Here is a 23000-nt window from a genome sequence, read left to right as displayed (position 1 = left end):
GGTTGGGTTGGGTTGGGGTTGGGTTGGGATTTTTTACTTTTCTAAGTTATTGCCTAGGATTTCCATTAAATGCTTTCCATTCCTGAAGAAAGAGCAGGGAAACATTTCCTATTCACTCTTTCGGTATGGCTTATTATCTTACAGATGTCTGTCCATCATGATTCTCCAGAGCTATTCCTTATCCTACATAACCTTCTCACCCTTTCAGTACTGCATATTGTTTTATGGATGCCTGTCCACCACTTTTCTCTGGAGCTGTCTCTTATCCTACAGAATCTAACATGCCAATTTAGTTTCCTTGTTTGAAAATCATTCCATATATCTGAGCATCCATATATCTGAGCATCCCTGGTGTCTTTTCCTATGTTTCGCTGCAACACCTGCCCAAATAACATGACCAGATCTGCATTTAGGAATATAGATTAGTGGATTTAGGTGTAGCCAAGGATTTACACAGTAGTATATGATACCCTTTGATTTGTTCTTGGTTTATGATCTGCACTTGTCCAGGTTGGTGGTTCATCACATTCATACCTGGTGTCTTTTGGAAGTTTCAGGTAATGCTGGCAACAAGTTTACCACAAGGGAAAAAGATTGGATATTCACCTTGCTGACACTTCAGAGATACTAATGGAACATCTGAACACCTGTGCTCCATCAGCTCCTGGGAGTACCTCCCAAATTACAGTGTCAATATAAAGCCTGTTTTAGAAGAAAACTGCAAAGAGGTTGCAAGTCTGTAATCATGGGATAAGTGGAAGCAGGTGGAAGGGGCTAGAAGAGCAGTGAAAACAAAGTGCAGAAGCCAAACACCATCCTGGATACAGACTATTTACAGACTATAAGGTGGTTTCGTTAAGTAATTTGTTTCTATTTCCCCTGTTGATTTGTTAAAAGAAGGTTTTATTAATGATTCAACCTAAACACTTCTGTAGACTTCTGTCATGTAGAATGGACCCAGCCATTTAACCTTCAGGATTTTCTCCTGAGTTAGGTTATGGTTGGACTTGATGATCTTAAGGTCTTTTCCAACCACATGATTCTATGAAAGAATTAATCCTCTGGTCTCTTTCCTACTGTGTTTTCCATCTATCTTTTACACCTCAATCACATACTAGTTCCAATAGATCTCTAGCCAGAGTCTTGGTTCTGAGGCACTTAAATATACTTTATCACATAAACCTTTTCCTCTTTTAACAACTTGCTTTTCAAAATCTTTTGTCGCTGTTTTTGTTTGTTTCAAATTTGACTTGTCAGAGCTATTATTTTTTTTACATGTATACTTCTTCCATGTTCTTTTCATGAAGGATATCTTTTTAACTGCCTCCTTTACAACTTCAGTATTTTAGGCAAAAAAATTTTAAGGTATCATTTATTTGGGGGAAGAGGAGGATGGGTTTTGGTGTTTGCAGTTATAAATGTTACTATTTTCAATATTTTCATAAGTTTGGAAATAGGGATACTGCAACTCTTCTTTCTAGATCAAAGCTCTATTAATTCTGTTGTTCTTCTTTGTTTTAGGATTCCTTCACTCTTTCATGAAGACTGACTTGAAAGCATAAAATTAACTAACTAAAGAAAACCTAGGGTCAAGTGAAAATTAAGTTGCATGCAGTTAGGTCTCTCTGACAAACAATGTAGACAAGAAAGGAAATAAATATACTAGTTCAAATGTAAGTTTACTAGTAACTTTATGATTCATTTTAGCACAGAAGGAATTTTTAAAGGAAAATAAATCTTTCTAAAACATAGCATGTAAAAAAATTCAAATTATAATGTTAAATTTAATATGACTCATTAGTCAGTTTAGGCTAAAAAAATGCTTGACATATAGATCTGCTGTTTTCCACCAATAAATCTGGGTAGGCTTTTATTTTAAGTAGTTTACTATCATACACTGACAACTGGGTTGTAACTAATTGCATGACATGGTTTATTTCAAATCTGTCCTCAGATTTTTGCCATACACATTTGTCAGTCCTATCAATCATTTCCAACATGAAAGACACATTGTTTAGCTGTTGCCCAGCTGCATGGATTTTCATGTTACTAATTTGAATGATATACAGTGTAGAGATTACCCTAAGAACCATGCAGTGCAGTATATTGTTTCCTCTTGGCAGTGTCTATAACCGTAAGAGGAACAAGTGTAATTTTTGCAAATTGACATAATATCTGTTTATGATCTCTCATTAGCACATGCTGAACCCATTTGTACTATCACCTGCTTTTAAACTAGACACCATAAGCTCTGGAGAAATGTTGGCTACTGCAATACGGGAAGATACAATACGGCTTCATGCATCTTCTTTTCCAGGAGTTATGAGACAGAGAGAAGTGCCTAAGAAACTCCAGGCTCTTAAGGAGATTTCAGATTTGTTTTGTGAAAATCCCTGTCATGCAATAAACAGTGCATTGAATAAACTGTGAGTAAAAATAGCATTGTTATGCTTTTAAGCTTCTGGCATATCTTACCAAAATATGTGGAGGTAGGGCCAAATGGCTCTCCAATTTTAGGGAGATCTCCTACTTCTGACCAAGTAGCAATGGCTAGTGCTGTCTCACAGACTGAGTTTTTATCACTGTATTATCCACTGCTACTCAGAGCAGATGATCCTTGATTTATGCCAAAATGTACTAAATTCAAGCCAGTGACATCCATATGAAACAGTTTATCCCACAGTTAATCTAGCATACTGTATGGTGCTTTCAAGACTGTCATTGCACACAACAGTAAAATACTAGGTTATGCTCCTTCAACAACTATAATTAAATTCCTATCAGAATGATAATCTACAAAAAAATAAATTATGGAGGGGATGGAATGGAAGGACAAGGTTTGGGGTTTGGGTTTTGTTTGTTTTTTTTCTTTTCATGGCAAAAAATGCTGTGGTATTAATGCCAGTGACATTCATAATGTTAATAATATATAGAGTTATCTTTGCACTGTTAGTATGTACTGATATATATTAATGTAAATTAATTGACGGGAATTTACTGCCTCTGCTTCAACTTGAACAAGGCTTAGGGAAAATGGTTTATTTTTATTCAGCATTATTTTACTGTTCCAGCAAATATGTGATTTCTTTTTGTTTAGAAAATACTTCTACCCAGCAAACAAGTCATTTGCGTGTTGATCTAAAGTCTTTCGAAGTCACTGAAAGATTGCTATTGACATCAGTAGCTTTTGTATCACATCCCCTAAGGGACAGATGTAATAAAAGCTGATGACAGAGAAGAAGGTTAAAGCTAAAAGGTAGATCAAAGGAGATGAAAGGAGGAAAAATTGCCACACTCACCCAGTTTCATACCACATGCGGTATTCAAGTGGTATTCATCAGGATATTTAAAGACTTAAACTAAGTAAGAGTTTCTATTTTCATCACAAAACCACAGAATCAACCAGGTTGGAAGAAACCTCCAAGATCCTCAAGTCCAACCAATCACCTAACCCTAACTAATCAACTAGACCTTGGCACTAAGTGTCTCATCCAGTCTTAAACATCTCCAGGGTGGTGAACCCCACCACCTCCCTGGGAAGCACATTCCAATGGGCAATTAGTCTTTCTGTGAAGAACTTCTTTTTAAGATCAAGCCTAAACTTCCCCTGCAAAGCTTAAGACTGTGTCTTCTTATTCTGTCACTGGTTGCCTGGGAGAAGAGACTAACACCCACCTGGCTATGACCTTGATTCAGGTAGTTGTAGATGGCAATAAGGTCTCCCCTGAGCCTCCTCTTCTCCAGGCTAAACAACCCCAGCTCCCTCAGCCACCCCTCATAGGGCTTGTGTTCCAGACCCCTCACCAGCTTTGTGGACCTTCTCTGGACATGGTCAAGCAATTCAATGTCTTTCGTGATTTCAGGAGCCCAGAACTGGACACAGTACTCAAGGTGTGGTCTAACCACTGCTGAGTACAAGGGCAGGATGGCTTACCTGCTTCTGCTGGCCACACTATTCCTGATACAGAACAGGATGCCATTGGCCTTCTCAGCCACCTGGACACACTGCTGGCTCGTGTTCAGCCTACTGTCAACCAGTACCCCCAGGTCCCTTTCTGCCTGGCTGTTGCATGGGGTTGTTGTCGACAATATGTAGAACCCAGCACAGATGTGTTAAGTCTCATGCTGTTGGACTCTGACCAGCCTGTCAAGGTCCCTCTGCAGAGCCCTCCTACCTGATAAAAGATTAATACCTGCCCCCAGCTTGGTTTCATTTGCAAATTTACTGATGATGGACTCAATCCCCTTGTCCAGATCATCAGTAAGGGTATTGAACAGGATGGGGCCCAGCACTGATCCCTGGGGGACACCACTAGTGACAGGCTGCCAGCTGGATGTGGCACCATTCACCACCACTCTCTGGGCTCGGCCCTCCAGCCAGTTCCTAACCCAGCACAGAGTGCTGCTGTCCAAGCCACAGGCTGACAGCTTGGCCAGGAGTTTGCCATGGGAGACAGTGTCAAAGGCCTTGCTGAAGTCCAGGTTGACTACATCCACAGCCTTTCCTACGTGCACCATACAGGTCACCCGATCGTAGAAGGAGATCAGGTTGGTCAGGCAGGATCTGCCCTTCCTAAATCCATGCTTTCTGGGCCTGATCCCTTGGCCATCCTGCTGTGTGATTGCACTCAGGATGACCTGTTCCATAGTCTTGCCTGGCACTGAGGTCAGGCTGACAGGCCTGTAATTCCCTGGCTCCTCCTTCCAGCCCTTCTTGTGGATGGGCATCACATTGGCCAACTTCCAGTCATCTGGGACCTCACCAGTGAGCCAGGACTGTTGAAAAATGATGGAGAGGTGTTTGGCAAGCTCTTCTACCAGCTCTCTCATTACCCTAGGATGGATCCCATCTGGTTCCATAGACTTGTGGGGATCCAAGTTGCTCAGCAGGTCCCATACTATCTGCCTCCTGGATTGCAGGGGAATGATACTGCTGCCTGACTCCATCTGCCAGCTCAGGAGGCCAGTTGTCCTGAACACAACCTAAGCCTATTATTGAAAATTGAGGCAAAGAAGGCATTAAGTACCTCTGCCTTTTTCTCGTCTTTTGTTACTATATTCCCCTCCATGTCCACTAAGGAGTGAAGGTTGTCCTTGCCCCTCCTTTTGCTATTAATATAGTTATATATTTTTTTAAATTCTCCTTCACAGCAGTGGCCACTCTAAGTTCTAAATGGGTTTTTTCCTCTCTAACTTTTTTCCTACATGACCTAGCAACATCCTTTCTGAGTTAGTTCCCTAAATAAGGCAAAGTCTGCCCTCCGGAAGTCCAGAGTGGAGGTTTTGCTGATGTCCCTCATAGTTTGACTACATATTGAAAACTCTATCATTTCATGGTCACTGGACCCCAAATAGCCTCTGACCACCACATCTCCCACCAGTCCTTCTCTATTTGTAAGGAGTAGGTCAAGCAAAGCCTCACCCCTGATAGGCTCACACAGCAGCTGTGACAAGAAGCTATCCTCCATACACTCTAGGAACCTTCTAGACTGCTTCCTCTCTGCTGTGTTAAGTTCCCAGCAGATATGTGGCAGGTTAAAGGTGCCCACAAGGACAAGGTCTGGTGATCGTGAGACAGCCTCCAGCTGCTTATGGAATAATTCATCAACCTCTTCATCCTGGTTGGGTGCTCTATAAGAGTCCAACCAGGATGTCAGCCTTGTTGGCCTTCCCTCTAATACTCACTCAGGCATCTAGAGCCTGTCTAATGTTCAGGGCCACTCCTCCACCCCTTCTCCCTCACCTGTCTCTCCTGAAAAGCCTGTAGCCATCAATTACTGAACTCTACTCATGTAAGTCATCCCACTACGTTCCTGTGATGGCAACTACATCATGGCTTTCCTGCTGTATCAAGGCTTCCAGCTCCTCTTTTTTGTTATCCATACTGCATGCATTAGTGTACATGCACTTCATCTGGGCTGCTGATTTCACCCCTGGCTCTTGCTTACCACCCTCAGTGTCCTGTCTGAAGAGACTGGTTTCATCCCTTTCCCCCTTCAAACCTAGTTTAAAGATCTGTCAATGAGCCCTGCCAACTGCCTTCCTAAAACCCTTTTCGCCCTGTGGGATAGGCTATTCCTATTTGTTGCCAACAGGCCTGGCCTCTTGTAAATTAAGCCATGATCAAAACACCCAAAGTCCTGTTGGAGGCACCAAGCTCAAAGCCAAGAATTGATCTGGTGAGCCCTCCTCAGTCTTTCTGGGGTGGTCCCTGCAATTGGGAGGATAGAAGAGAACACTACCCATGCTGCCACTCCTTTGACCAGCTGACCCAAGGCCCTGAAGCATCTTTTGATAGCCTTCAGCTTCCTTTTTTCAAGGTTGGCATTACCTATCTGAAGGTTAATAATGGGTAGTAATCTCCAGGCTGTACTAGTGTAGGAAGCCTTCTTACTACATCCTTAACCTAGGCCCCAGGGAGACAGCAGACTTCCCTTTGAAGTGGGTCAGGTCTGCATATTAGGCCTTCTGTTCCCATCAGAAGGGAGTCATCTATAACAATGACTCTTCTCTTCTTTTTTTTCATAGATGTTTGTATGCTAGGCCTTGGCTTCCTTAGTCTTGGGAACACTTCCAAGACAAATGGTTGATCTTTCTCATTGGGTGCACTTTCAGGGCTTCATACCTGTTCTGCAAAGGCACCTGGGGGGCTGGGGGAAAAACTGAAGCAACACTCCCGCCATGCCAGGCAGGAACTAGTTGCCACTCCTCCCTGCTGAGGGGGAGTGGGGAGGTGGGCAAGGCAGGAGTTTGTTTACTGCCTTGACCATGGACTTGCCTGCACTCCCTCCTTTCCCTTAGGTTACTGTCTTCTGTGTGACAAGGGAAGGCTACAGGGGGTATTTGCCCTTCAGTACTATTTAAAAGGTGTTCCTAACTCTTCAGGGCAGTCAGAGCCTGGCTCCACAAGTCAATCTCATCCTGAGCTTCCCTAATGCTCTTAAGCCTATCAACTCTGTCTTTCAATCTATCAATCTCACTTTGAAGCTCTGCTGCACAGCTCAGTAGAAATTCTACCTGCTCACAGCATGCACAGCTCCCCTCTAGCAAGGAGAGACTGAGGCATTCACTATAGCCAGCGACCTGAATAATTGCATCCTCCTGTGGGTGCTCTGTCTGGGTACCCACCTCCATCTTGGCTGGCATCAGAATCATTATCTTCTCCTGCTGGGTAGAGACCGTTATATTTTGACTGAGATGTGAAAAGTAATGTTTTTTTTTTATATACATATATTTCAGCTGACTGTTGACTGCGTTTTACCCAGGCTACCGCTGAGGCTTCTTCACTCTGTCACCTGATCCAGCAGGCACTGCCTGCTACGATCCAGTAAGAGAGCTTTCTTGCCAAATGGCAGTCTAACTGCTTTCTGTTCTCCCCACGGCTGATGTCACCCTCCCGAGCAGGCACGCGACAAGATGACCCTGCCAGTCCTCACTGTCTGCTGGGGTCCTTCCACCCCAGCAAAGCCCCCCAAAAAAAACAAAAAATAAAGCACCTCTCAGCTCACTGGTCCTGATCCTGGGCCCAGTCCCGGTCCCGAGTTGCTCTCTTGCCATCATGATCTGTTAAATGATAGAGAAACACAGTGTCCCACATTTCCAATGAAGGTAGGCTTCCAAATTGTGTTGTGCTTACAGAGGATGCCATTGGTTTCAGAGACAGGCTTCACTGAAACACATATGAGATATTTAATGTCTTTCATGGATGAGTCTTTTCTTGAAAACCTCTACCCAATAAACGTGATGACAAAGAGCTGCAACATATCACAACTGAAAGACAGTTTAAGTGGCCTTTCAAATAGTATTTTCTTTTTATGGATAGGTCTTTTCTTCTTGAAATATCTTCCTTCCAAATATTATTCAAGCATATTTTTTTGGGGTTTGTGATGGTTTGAAACTGTCTTTTTAATTTTTTTCTTTGCAAAGTTCAGAACAGAGAAAGAGTGTAAATAAGTCACTATTGGGTGTAAGAGAGCAAAATACTGATTGTTCTAAACACTTCCATTGGATAGATAGAAATGTTTGAGAACTATTACCCAAAACAAAGTAGGCATTCTGCACATTCTGCGTTCTGCAGTGGGGGCAGTTGCTGGGCTGTCTGGCTGCTGTTTCTTCTTCTCTTCTGGCTGAAGATAACATGTACTGACCTTGGCAGCTAAGTTAACAACTTTCTGCTTAACTAACTCTGCTTCTCTGTCCAGGGGGGTCTGGGGGGGAAGCTCCTGGGAGAGAGAGAGGCCCCTTTGGGGGGAAGCAAAGGGAGATCGGTTGTGCTTTTCTGTTGATTGTATATGTTTGTAAATGATCTGAATTTTGTATGTTTGTACATATTCATTGCATTTCATCGTAGATTTTAGACTATGCTTGTAAATACAGCCTTCATTTGCTTCCAGACTGGGTTAGCCTGGTTACTTGTTGGTGGGGGATTTTGTTCCTTCGTTAGTTTGCTTTTAGCAGAAACATTTCCTTAATCATTTTTAATCCTTCCGTAGCATCCATTCTTCAGCCCTGTATTTTAAATATATATTTTTCAGCCAGAATAAGATGAAATTAAAAAGATATAATTTTTTTTCCAAACATAGCGGGCATTTTTAAATATTAATATGCATTTATGGAAATACATGCCAGTGGAAGGAATCTCAATATCAGGACAATCTTTGTCAAGGTAATTTTGAAACACTGTTTTCTGTGCTGTGTGACTATAACAGCATGTACAGTTTCTGCAACTACATTTTCCTGAAATGCATATATACTCCATTTGGGAAGTCATATAACCCCCTCAAGCTTCAGGCCAGGTCAAACATCAGGTCTGCATACGCCTGTGAGTTTACACTAAAAATTCCCACAAAGATAGCATTAGTATGGTCAGATACATGCAGCTAACCTTGAATAACTGATTCATTAATTTTCATTTTTCATATCAACTACAAAGTTTATGTTCAGTTCATAAAGAACGCTCCTTTTTTCTTAAGCAATACATCTTAAACTCCTTTCTGTTGAGATCACAAATATTTAACAGTTATGTCTTTCCTTACATTTCTTTCTAACAGATCTTTCAGAATTTTCAGATTTGAGTATAAATAGCATGGTGTAACCTGAGTAATTTGAGGTCAGGTTTATTTTGGAATTTCACAATCTAGGCTTTACTTCCATGATTCAATATGTCAAAGATGAGAAAAAATGGCATTAAGGAGGACTAGGGCTACTTTATACAGTCTGTTGTGAACACATGTACCTGAAATAAATGAAATGACATTTTTTTTCCCCAAGCAGTGCTAAGTACTGGCGAAGATCTAGAGAGCAAAAGCCTTAACCTATTTAGGACTGTGTGCTGGGGAAATGGGCAAGCTTGCAGGCTGTGCATCCTTAGATGCAAAGAAAGCATTTGACAGTGTAGTACTGAAGTATTTCATATCTTGAAAGATTTACATGTTTTTTTCTAGTCTTATTACCAATCAAGGCACTCTAAGCCAAAGATAAGAGGTACAGTTCAATAAAGCCTTTATTTTTATGGATCAAGTTCCAGATGAATTAGCTTATGTTCAGTAAAATTATCAGTAACAGCCAAATGAAGCTGAGTGATAAATTTGGCACAAGTATGGGATCATCATTTTTGCATGTATAATAACCACAGAGTCTCCATGTTTTGCAGGAAGACTTGGTTGATTTATAAAGGAAACTCACACAGGTAGAGAGGAATAATATATTAATGTGATTAAACACTGCTAATGAAGAAGCCTGGGCATTTTCCCAAAGATTTAATGAACATTTTGGAAGATTTTTCTCCATTCTAAAGTGCAAGAGCAAGTAGGCCCTTTTGTTCATTAGTTTGGTTTGGGGTTTTTTTGGTTGTTGGTTGTTTTTTTTCCACTCTGAGTTTTGCTTTTTTTAAAGGACTTTTAACATGAATGACAAAACTGATTAACTGGATACCATTATGTAATTCCTTGCAATTTTCCCCTAAATTCAGTTATCAAAACTAAAAATTACAATGCAAAATCATATTTTCTGAATGCAAAACATTCAGACAATTCTGATGAATATGAAATACTGTATTGATTCATTAAAAATGAATAAACAGGGGGTTTTGTTGTACTCACATACCTGCCCTCTGAAAATATACATTCTCAGGAGCATGTACCATATACCAAAGACATGGTGAAATGGAGGGAAGAAATCAAATCATATTTGGTCATTTTTTTTCTCTTTGTGGTATTACCTGCAAGGGCATCAACAGATTTAAACTTCTTACTGTGTCAAAAGACCACTTGGACCAATATCACTAATCAAGCAGTGCGCACTTCAAGAAATAGGATCTTTTCAGACATGTTTAGTGATTTTTGGAACTTTTAAACTATTGTCATTTTGTTATAATGATTTATTATCTGTTTTTTTGTTGTTGCTGTTGTGGTCGGTTTGGTTTCAGGTTTGTGTTCAGGTTTTTTTTTTCACACATATAGTTCAGTATATGATGTAAGCTTACCATATTGGAGTTGTGCAGTTTATTTGCTGCATTTGTTTTATGCTGCATGTGACTTCCTTTATGGAAGAGACATTGTTAGAATTGCCATTGTAGCCTCGCACCATTCCAAAACCTTAAAATGTCGCTAGAGTTAGCTTGGACTTTTCAAAACAGCAATAACAATAGCAGTTGAGCTAAAATTATTGTAAGGTATTTTAACCATTCATGTGACAGCTATTAAATTAGCAATGGTCCAAGTAACAGAAGGACACACCCACAGCTGGTGAATGCTTAACTGCTAAGGAGTTAAATAGACGCTTCTAAAAAGCTTTCCTTCCTATTACATTCAAAACCAAGACCTTACGGTGACAAAATATGAGGAAAAGACAGCTTTAAAGATGGTCGGGTTCTATGTGCTAAGTAACCACAGATTTATAGTGTCAGGACAGCCAAATATTTCCCATGGTGGAGGTCAAGCAGCAGAGGTGCAGGGAGCCCAGAGGCCACATGACAGCAATGAGGAGAGCTCAGCAGAACAAACATGTGGCCCTGAATCTTTGCTTATGAGCCAAAACCTTCTGCTTGCACTTCTGCTGGCATGTGCAAAGGGGAGTAGGCCCAATCCAAAGGTGCTATGGCTCTTGGATTGAGGCTTAGGAGCCATGAACTTGTACAGCAGGGAAGTCATTTGGGCCCACTTGCTGCTCAGAGGTGCTCCTCTCATATCAGATTGCTCATGGTTGCAACCAGCTAAGTTTTGATTCAGTTTTCTCTCCAGGCATGCCAAGTGCCCCAGCTCCCTGACAAATTTCAGTGTTTATCCATTCTTTATTTGTCTGATAGCTGCTCTATTTCTCCCTCTTATCAACATCAAAACATCATGATTTGGAGCCCTGGGTTACAATATGTCAAACAGCTCTATTAGTGTAGAATATGTGTGCAGAGGATGTTGTGTTTTTCTTCACATATTTCTGTGGCATGAAACTGCTTGGTGGGAAGAAAGAGAAAGGAAAGTTGCAGTTAGAGTAATAAGGAGGAAAAGACATTTAATGTAATGCTGTAATTCTGCCAATTCAACTGAATTTAAAAGCAGGATAATAAAGTTCCTAGCACTTGTGTGAAAATTGGCAGCTGGGCAGAGGATAGAAATATTCCCAGTACACCTGCAAAGGGGAAAAGTGGTCATACCAGTCATAACAAGTACTGTCTGTCAGCACCTGCATGGCCAGTGGCTGCATGATGGGCTCCAAAACAGCCTGTCCGTGCCCACATTGGGATCAGGAGGAGCACAGAGATGCAACACTGACAAGATGTATAGTGCTATGCAGGATAAAGCATGATGCTCTATAGAAAATCCAGTATTATTAATTCTCCTATTCAGTTTAAACCATTTTTTAAACAGCAGTATCAACCTACCAGTAAGCTCATGACACTAAAAATAACATGGAACTTAACAACTCTATTTCTCTAAATGCCTTCACCTCTAACCCTTCTTTTTCCTGCCAATTTAGACTGATGTTTTTAAGGGCAAATGTTCTTATTAATTGCAAAGGCCCCACTGTATGACACAAAAATTATGTCTATTCTTCAGTACAGTGTGAGTGATTTGGAGCCCAAAATAATCCAGATAAATAGGAGAGCTGGATTTGGTAGTTCATCTGGAGCTCTCCAAACTGGCTCAACACCACAGATATGTAGAGCATCGAACAGAATATATGTAGAACACCAACCTGAATAATCAGCTACACATGAAACCAATAGGACATCAACACAGAGGCTGACAGCAGGTGTTAGACCCCATAATTATCTACCTACAATTAAAATATAAGTGATATTTGATGGTACAACTAAGACCACTTAGAGATCAGACAAGTAGTGTTATGTGATGAAAGGGAGGACAGGGCTTGGGCCACAGTTTTGGAAACAAGTGGAGACTGCAGTTCAATGTTTTGTGGAAGGGGCCACTGGATATTTGTTTTTTCCTGCAGGATCAGCTCCTCAGTCCAGGGTCACTTTGAACGCTTGTGGTCTCCTGTGCTGGCACTGAAATGAATGATGAAAGGGGAAGAGTCAAGTTTCTATGTCTTCATTGCTATTGAAGACATTGTTGCGAGATTGCAGCTTTAGTTTCTCTTATTTGACCATTTGGGATAACGCAGAGATTATAATCTTTATGGAAGGTTTTGTAATCAGCAGGAATGGCATAAGGGCTGTCTCAATAGTTTTCACCAAGTCCCTGTAAAGTTCAAGCACAATCTTCTGACCACATGTATCTTAGGGCTAAGGAGACTTCTCCCTTGCCACTTCTCTGTTACCTGACCTGGCTTCAGAAAAATCTTCCCATGGCACATACAATAGAGATATCATGCCATGCTTGTTTGGCTTTCTGACAACACCAGAACAGTCCTAGACACTTTTGTTTTCCTGATCAATGGTACTTTACTTCCAAACAAGATGTATTGACTATGAGCTGGTCTCTCTCTGCCATAAAAACACACACATGATGTATATAAATACATACATACAAATTCAGCACAGAGGGTGAAATAATCCTGCACAACATCTATTTTTGTGCTGTGAAGGCATACTGTTGCTTTGCAAGTGAAACAGTAGATCTTTCATTTGCCAGTGACATTGCACAAAGCGCTTATAATTCAGTGTTAGCTTATCAGCTGTCCAATCTCTCACTCCAGGGAATGTGTCAACCATCAAAAGGAGTGGAGGAGGTGTGCTGAATCTTAATGGCTTCTGTTTCATCAGACTTACTTTCTTAAGGGCATTTAATCAATGAGGACAAGTAGTAGGCAGATTTTTAAATAAATGTGTCACTTTAGGTTAATCTGCAGTGCAGCTGAATGTATTTGTTTATGCAATTCCCCGAATATGTTCCTCTGCTGCTCAGCTAAATTGATAATCTGTAAATCAAAACACGTTACAAGTAGTTTTAAACTAGCCCTTGAGCAATAGCTTCATTTGACCTACTGGTATCTAAACCATCCAGAAGTTTCAGATCCAAGGATGTTTAATGTCAGTGTTTCATATTCAGCAGAGTTTCAGGCAAACCCTTGGCTCAGTGAATCAAATTGGGTTGTGTTCATTGCATGTGTATAGGAATATTTTTGTGGATTCTTTCTCTTATTTTTCTTTTTTTTTTTCTTTTCCTTTTTTTTGTGTGTTTTTGTTTTGGTTTAATTTTTTTTTGGGGGGGGTAAATTAGAAACAAATGAGAAAATTGGGAGAAAAGCCACAAGCATTTGAAATATTTAAGCAGGGCCTCTTAGTATTGCTTATTAGCAATCATTTACCAATTAATGCAACTATAAGGAAAAATAGATGTTTGTCAATGACCTGGATGAGGGAACAGAGAGCACTGTCAGCAAGTTTGCTGATGACACAAAACTGGGCGGAGTGGCTGACACACCAAAAGATTGTGCTGCTATTCAGTAAGACAGGCTAGAGAGTTGGGTGGGTAGAAACTGAATGAAATTCAACAAGGGCAAGAGTAGAGAACAACCCCAGGTACCAGTATAGGCTGGGGGGTGACCTGAAGGAGAGCAGTGAAGGAGAAAAGGACCTAGGGGTCCTAGTGGATGGAAGGCTGACCATGAGACAGCAATGTGCTCTTGTGGCCAAGAAGGCCAATGCCATTCTGGCGTGTATTAGAAGGGGTGTGCGTAGTAGCTCAAGGCACATTCTTCATCCCCTCTATTCTGCCCTGGTGAGGCTGTATCTGGACTATTGTGTCCAGTTCTGGGACCCTCAGTTCAGGAAGGACAGGGAACTGCTTGAGAGACTCCAGCACAGAGCCATGAAAATGATCAGGGGAGTGGAACATCTCTCTTATGAAGGGGAGACTGAGGCAGCTGGGGCTCTGTAGCTTGGAGAGGAGGAAACTGAGTTTATAAATATGTTTATAAATATGTGCAGAGAGGATGGAGTCAGGCTCTTCTCGATGATACCCAATAACAGGACAAGGGGGCAATGGGTAGAAGTTGAGGCACAGGAAGTTCAATGGGAACATAAGGAAAACATTTTTCACTGTTAGGATGACAGAACACTGGAACAGGCTTGTGGAGTTTCCCTCTCTGGAGATATTCAAAACCCACGTGGATGTGATCCTGTGTGATCTGGCATAGGTGATCCTGCTCTGGCAGGGGAGTCGGACTAGATGATCTTTTGAGGTCTCCTCCAGCCCCTAACATTCTGTGATTCTGTGATGACATATGTAACTCAAAAAATCCTATTTACTCTTAAAACAGTAACAATACACAAGCAGATGAATGGGTTGTGTGGATATGTTGATATATTCGTACTTGTGTAGGTGATAAGTAGCTAACTGTGAGTTCTGATTTACTACATTAATTCTCTGCTAATTAAAACACTGAAAATGTTTATTCTTCCTGCCCTGTATGAAACAAAGATTACTGAAAAATGCATGGGGGAAAAAGGGTCGTGCATTAGTGTACGTTAATCATGTTTAGTCCATTGTAAAAGGGAATCTAAACTAGCCACTGTTACAATGATAACAACATACATTGGAGTTCATAGGGAGGGAAACTGATAAACTAGTGGAAAAAAAGGCTATTCCATCTTTATTGAGTCTTGCACTGATGTGAAATATTGGCAAATCTGCTTTGATTTACACTGATATGAACAAGATAATAATCAAGCCTAACAGTTAGACTGACTGTTATTTGTGTTACTCAGCTGTGAGAACATGTAAGTCCTGACTGTGTAGTTAAAACCTCCTTGGAGACCAGTGCTAGCTTTACCTGCATAATGACCACAGAGTTGTACTGTAATAGCATAGAAATTATTCTGTGCTATAATAGAAAGCTTCTTCCTACAGCCGTTTATTGAGGTCTTTGGTGGAAATATTCTGCAAATTAAAGCTTGTGACATTGCAAAGGATGCCAGTCATTACACAAGGTTGCTTGTGTTATGTAATATAAATCATTTGAGCATGACCATCCAACCAGAATATGACTTTCCAGTTCATGTGAGGAGTAATTAGATCAGTGAAAACACACCATGTGTGTTGTAGTGAAATAAAATAAAATGCATCAACAGATAAATAGATAAAATAGAATTAAAGGCTGAAGAGGTGCTGCAGGTGCTCTGAGCAATGTTCTTACCATTTTAAAGGTGACTCACATGACCTTAACCTGACACAACTGCAGTGATTCTAAGCTACACAGCATTAGCATTATAAGTACTCTTATCAACATACAAATAATGGATACTTTCAAAGGTGCATTCATGTGCCAGTTTGTATGACAATTTTGCTCTCCTCAATTCAAGACAAATTAAACTCATTCCTGTACATCCTAACAGTAATGTACAATTAGCTTCCTTAAACTGCAATCTATTTGCAGGAGACTTTGAAAAACACCGGGTTAAAAACACCTCATCATTCTAAGAAGGATGTTTAATGTGGATCTGAATGCATCAAACCATTCTGTAAACTGTGCCTCAACCTCTTTAAACGTATCTCCATGTTAACTTTAACATCATTATGTCCCATTGTGATGAAAATGGACTTTCTGTATCCTGTGATAATGAAAATAGCCACTTTATGCAGTTTCTGTCTGCAATTATCCAGGCTTTTCTCAGACTCTAGAGAAATATAAGCTAATTGCTTTGGGACTTTTGCTACATTTCCATAAATTCTTTGTTAATTTTTCATGAGAAACTGTTATTGCATTTGGCCTTAAAGTTCCCATTGTATTCAATAATGTAAAGAAGTCATTATGAAAACATAACCAATTCACTAGTGCCTCCATCAAAGCTACACTCTTTTATCTACATGTATTCTCAGGTGAGACTAAGTGACTCATACAAACCCTTCAATGACTCTTTTTTTCTTCTATTTTGACACACGCTTTTCTTCATCTGAGCTTACTCAAAGCAAGTCTAAAAGTGGTTCTATGTGGTGCATGACCTTGTCATTATAGGACATGAATTGAGTTTGCTTTATCCGACAGTTGGCTGTGGAATTGCTTTTATACTTACGCATCAAGCCAAAGACAAAGAATTCTGTTTTAAGTGACATTGTAGTAATAAAAGTGAGCCCATATTTCCAATGCTTCACAGCTTTCAGTGTTGCAGTTGATTTATTGATGATTTTGAACTCAAAATCATTATTTCTGTAGACTGGAAACAATAATAAAATATTAATCTGGATCCACTGTAGTACACTTTGTGCAGATACTCAGTAATGTAAACACAGGCTCTACCCTGATGATTGCTGAGCATTTCTTAGCAGCATCCCTTTTCTTCCTTCCTTACCCAGCTGGACTTCAGTACAATGATGCACATTTCCATCTCCAACACTGTACTAGATTTGGCTGAGCTGGAGTTAAATCTCCTCAAAGCATCCTTCTGGTGCTGTGTTTTGCAGCAGGAGTCAATAACACACCAGTGTTTTGGATACTGCTGAACAAGTATCCAGACTGCATTTTTCCAACATTTCCCTGCCCCAAGAGTCTGAGGGGTTGAGCAAGCTCTTGGGAGGGGACGCAGCTGAGCCAGCTGACCCAAACTGGCCAAGGGGTATTCTATGCCATATGGCATCAGCTCAGATATAACAACAAAGTGAAAGAAGGAAGTGGTGTGGATATTTGTCCATGGCATTTGTGCTCCAGAAGAACCATTACTCATAGAGAGCCCTGCTTTGCGAGAGTAACTGACCACCATGTGCTCATGGGAAGCAGAGATTAATATGTCTCTTGGCTTTTGCTTCTGCACAGTCTATTGCTTTACTTATCATTATTATTAAATTGCTTTTATCTTATTATTGGCTTTTGTTATATTTTCCCCTCTCCCCGTCCATCTAAGAAGGAGAGTGAAAGAGTGGTTGTGGTGTTACTAATTTGATAATAACCTACCAAAGAGTGAGAAAGCTGATTTTGAATGAGGGGTTCTGGGGTAACTGCAATTATTTGAGGATCCTGTAAAGACAGCAGCTCTGCACAGCTGGGTACAGCTGGTCAAGCATTTTGTGAAAAGCACACTACACAAATTAGAAACCAAAACTGTCAAAAGTGTGTCTAAAGTTGTGTTATTGACTGTGAAAATGTATGCCACTATCTTTTTTCTGCAAGCTGCAGAAAAGCTTTGACTGCATTCTGAGGACAAGCATCTCAATACAAAACTAGCAGATTTGCATTCATTTTGGTGGCACTGTGCCAGTTTACACTTGCTACACCACCCTCTGTGAGGTTTGTACTCAATAACATCAGTGCAGTCCACTGAGATACTACTTTATAAGTCCCTTAACCATATGAAATCTGCTTGGTTCCCTCAGACTGCTGAAAAACATATAACAATGAAAGCACCCACCCTGTTTTCAGAGCTTATTGCATATTACATATTTTCCTTATTTAGCTCTCTTTGTTATGATCATAAAATGTTGAGATCCTTGTAAACAGATACATGCCTTTGGCAGCTTTGAAGCAGATAATGTAATTTGCAGTGTAAGACAGACTTCCTCAATGCCTTTACCTTGAATATTGCAATAGAAGAAAAAACAAACTACTAGAAATAGAAGAAAACAAAACAGAGCAGAGTGGAAAAGTCCCACCCAAAAATCAGGATAAGTGAGTATTTTTCTGTTAGAGAATATTGCTTAGTGATATGATTTATGGAAAGCACAGGTTTTGCTGGTATCAGTAGTAACCATTATAGATTAGAACTGACTCATTTAATGACCTATCCTTCTCTAAGGTCCTTTAACATGTGATTATTGAAAAAAAAAACAAAGGATTGTAAGCAAACCTCAAAAATCTCTAAGGTTTGACTCAGAAATATGTTCAAAAATCCCACTGCTTGTCCTAAGCTTTTCGAACTCTGTTCCACACAGTAATGAAGCTGGGGATCATTGTATGATTGGATCTCTTATTCTCTTGTAGGTAGGAGGTCTAAAATAAAAGAAAACTAGTCCTGCTTGTGATATTTATATTAATCCAAAACAAGAAAAATACAAAAACCTGTAATGACTAAAAAGTTAGCTGTATTTTTGCTTTCTTATCTTAAAAAAAAAAAAAAAAAAAAAAAAAAAAAAAAAAAAAAGACAAAGCTGGCTTCAACCTTGTGCACAGATTCAGGTTTTTCATATTTGCTAGCAATTTTCCTGTGCTGGAGACAATCGATTCAATACCTTTTCCTTTCCCATACTTCCCAAGAAGCATATGCTGTATTTTTCAAGGAAGTGACTGACATGAACGGGAATATTGGCAGCATATGGCACCACTCAGCATGTCTGAAGTGGATGGTGTATTGTACTGGAGGGAGATTCACTCTGCTTAGTTCTTGTGCATCAGCAGCCCACATTCGCAGCCTCTCTGCGATGGCAGTTTTACTGCTGCTGCTTTTCAAGGATTTGCTGCTGATATTGCTAATGGTGAGACAAGTCAAAGAAGCACTGCAGTAAGTAATAGGCTGAGATTTTGACTACTCAGATTCTTAACTATTGGATTTTTCCTTATTGTAGTGATAGCAAAAATGATGAGTGGTATTAGGAAGTTAAGCCTTCCATGTATATGATTTCAAAAGCGCTTGAACACAGTATATTTCTGTTTTATCCAGAGCACTGGATATGTAATCTTTTCCCCAAGAGGCAGAGCCACTCTTTCAAGATTGGCTTTCTTCCACATAAAATTAGGTTTGGTTTGAAAGAGAAAAATGATTGAAAGTCCTGACCTCATCTCAGAACCCTACACCTGTGGGAAGACTAATGGTCTTAACACCTGGCCTTCCTTTATTTTCAGCATCTTCCCTCAAACATCTGCTTCATGCAGCAAATTCAGTCCTGTGCAATCAGAGTGACTCAGGGAGGAAAGATGGATCCACTGGCAAGGGTGTAGTGTTTCTCAGTTCATAAGGGATGTGAAAGGCAGGAAAATGCTTTTGGTGAGTGGATCTGAGGAGACAGGGTGTTATTTTGGATTGGGCTAAACTCAGAAAGGTAGAATAAAGATTAGTGGGAGAGACGTGAGACATGAAATACTGGAAACTAAGAGATATGAATAGGAAAGGAGATACGAATGCCTGTGCTTGCATGAATGTGTGCTATGTAGGATTGTGGCAGAAGCCAAAGGAAAGAGAGGAAAGAGGAGAGGAAAGGTGCAAATGCAGAGAGCACTTCCAAATCTTTGCTTAAGAGAACAGCAACAGCCAATGTTTCTTGTACAAACACTGCTGTAATAATGCAGGACAAGACTTTGAACTTCTGGGGACTAATTGAATGGTTTGGCTCTGCTTCCCTTAGCAAACCATTCTGCTTTGTTTGTACATGATAATTGCAAGAAGCTTTACAACTAGTAGTCACTTTACCAGTAAAGAAAAGGTCACTTGAATAAATTCAGTCCATCAGGCCAGGTTTAGTATATCTTGGATGTATTCACAAGTTTGTACACGGGCTAGGTAGTAATTCTTTACTTTGTAGATGTGTCTCAGTGGTGTTTTCTTTTACATGTCAGTTAATTTCTCTTTTTTTTTTCATTTTGTTGATCTCCTACTGCTTGAACTATGCTAGCAAGTGAAGTGATTAAAAAAATTACTGAACACAACTTGCTTCTTTTGCTTTTGCTTCAATAGCTGTGAGATAAGTAAACAAAAGACAGCTGCCTGAAGTATTTGGGGAAAAACATAAACAAGAACAACACACACAGTAAAATAGCCTTGGATTTTCTCAGAACCTTTACCATTTAGTTTCAGTCTACCAGACAATAACGAAGATTATTTAGGCAATATATACACAAGGCACACTTAAAATTTTCTCTGAATTGTTAGCTGGCTGCAAGACTGATTACTGAAAGGACCATACAAAAGCCTTTTCATTCTTATAACAATTATTCTTTTTCTGCTAGCTGAGTGTATGGAAAAATCCTTCCACGTGCATACATACACGCAGTACTGATTTCCATACAATTAAGTGCTGTCCAGCATTCTTACATTGCAGCTAGCTCTGCTGTGAAGACAACTGGACACTGAAAGCTCTTGGGAAGATAAAGTTTGCATGTTTTTCAAAAAAAAAGGCAAACAAAACAAACAAAAACAACTATGCAAACTTTTGACTGTTCAAGTCCATTATGCACTATGTTGTTCTTTACTTCAATGAAGGATCTCATAGAAATGCTGTTACAATAACAATAAAACCTATATTGTTTTACATGATGCTTCACTTGAAAATTCCCTGTGGCTAGTGCCTTTCTTTTCCAAACTGAAAGAAATTAAGTGTCACGTGTATCACCTTGTTCTTCATTGCTCACATTTCTCTTTGTGTTGATGAGAATTTTTCAGTACAAGGATGGTACTTTACTTAAAGATACTGCTCTATGTTAAGCAGACAGTATTGTCATTACTTGGTAGCTATGGTAGGCTGTGGATGCAGTCCTGTTGATTTTATTAAAGAGGCTGTCAGGATCTATAATTCACACATCATTAGCCGCTTCATTAAGACTACAGCAGCTCTGTGAGCCCTAACCTTGTAGCAGTTTCAAGACAATACAAGTAAATGCTCACTCGCTGAGACATACAGGCATCTCCAGTGACTTGTTCACTGGATAGTTAAAAGCCGGTATGTTGGGGTTTTTTTAGGAAATGCTTTTTTCAAACTATAAGCATAAATGCATAAAATGTGTTCACTTAAAATTTATTTGATTTAAGTTAAAAGCATTACTTTGCAATGAGGTGTGCGCTCTCACATCGTCAATCAAAAAAAATGGAAAAAAAAAAGAAAAAAAGCCAGTAACATACCAAAATGTACAGTCATTTAAGTATTTTCATATGGTTTAGGTTTTCTCTATTGGAATATGAAGCAGCCTGTGTAGTCAAAAGTATGAAGCAGAATTCTGACAGACATGAGCAATGTGAATCATATTTATTTAAGAATTCAGAATTAATGGATCATTAGAGAGAAAATTTTAATTTTCCTGTGATTTTCCCCAAGCCCTTCTATATTTCCTATATTTCCATTCTGCTTTACCCAGGTCATTGCTCATGCTTTCCCTTTCTCTCTTTCCTTTTCTCTCTCCCTGCCTCTTTGGTTAGTTACCAACTCATACATAAACACATTGCATGGATTTTGGGCTGCCTTGGGAGCTGATAGACTTGAGTGGATTTAAAAATAAGATTTGTATTTCCACTGATTATGCAGAGCTGACTGTGGAAGCCTTCTGGGTAGGATGCACACACAGCCTTCACAGCACTGCCCAGCCTTTCCCCTCTCTTTTCCCTGATGTCTTTGCCTTCTTCCATTGCTCCCCACTATGGCACGGCCAGCATTTGTGCACCCTCCTGGTGTGCAGAAACAGGGAACAGATGCAGTGGCCAGGCACTGTTGTCTTTGGCTCAATCACCTCCCCCATGCTTTTTCCCCCAGCAGACCTCTTTGATAACAGGTCACTGAGCAAGAGCCAGAAGACCAAGGGTTGCAGATGCTTACCATCATCAGTGCTCCAAGCTCAAGTGTCATGACAGGTCTGTAGCAACATTTTTGGGGTTAAGCATCTTTTGTTGAGGCCCCCCAGAAATAGCAGCCTAGTAATCTGAAACCAGTTCTCAGCCCATCCTACAGATACTCCCTAAAAGATGACCAAAATATACTTTGCAAAATGCAAGCAAAAGTTATGGATTTTAAAAGATGACAGTCCTTGCATGGGGTCAGCCCAATGCTAGCATTATGATTAGGGTCAAGACAAGAGCAAACCCAAAGTTACAGTTGCAGTGGGGTTGCATATGGGCTGCCAAAAGAAACCAAGAGCTGCTTGGGCAATCATACTTTTCACAGGTTTTTCTCACGCAGTTTTTGAAGGCTGCTGAATAAAATAAATAGCATAATACTGTATTTGTTGTTATCAGCCCAGGACCACTATCCAAAACATAACTGATTGATGTTACCCTGAAAGTCCATTTGAATTTAGCTAACTTAATTCCTTGCAGCTTTAATGACAATGTAAATAGCATAGTCATTGCCATAAAATAAATCTACAGGTAAAAGTACTCTCAGCAAATGTATTGTACCTTTTTTTGGAGGCAGTACATGAATATTTTGTAGGGAAATAAGTCAAGTTTTTGTTTGCAGAATTTTTTTTCCCTTCCACTGTTATTTACTTAGCAAGATGCACATAGATTTCTGCTCAATCACAGGCAATTCTTTCAAGGTCAAATCCCGGATCTCCAGGGGAATGCATTATCCTCTCTGTGAGATGTTAATGTTTCTAAGAAAGGTCTAATCAGGAAAAAAAAAATCTTTTACCAACAGCACAATGCTGACAGCTGTTTTTGCTGGGGGAGAGTCTGCATAATGGTCACCACTTACAACATGCTTACAATTTATTAAGATGTCTGTGCTGTAAAATTCTGGCTAGGGTTGAGATTTTTGTTTCTACATTTTCTATGCTTCTATTGTTTCTATGAGATTATTCTATTTTCTATGTCTAATTTGTGGTTACTGAGAAATAAATCAGCTATTGTTTACCAGCCTTTGTTTTTAGTGCCATCAAAACCTGTCAAATACTGAAGGGCAAAGGTGGCT

This window comes from Indicator indicator, chromosome Z (genome assembly GCF_027791375.1).
Source record: "Indicator indicator isolate 239-I01 chromosome Z, UM_Iind_1.1, whole genome shotgun sequence".
Taxonomy (NCBI): domain Eukaryota; kingdom Metazoa; phylum Chordata; class Aves; order Piciformes; family Indicatoridae; genus Indicator; species Indicator indicator.
Note: the sequence above shows the minus strand (reverse complement) of the source record.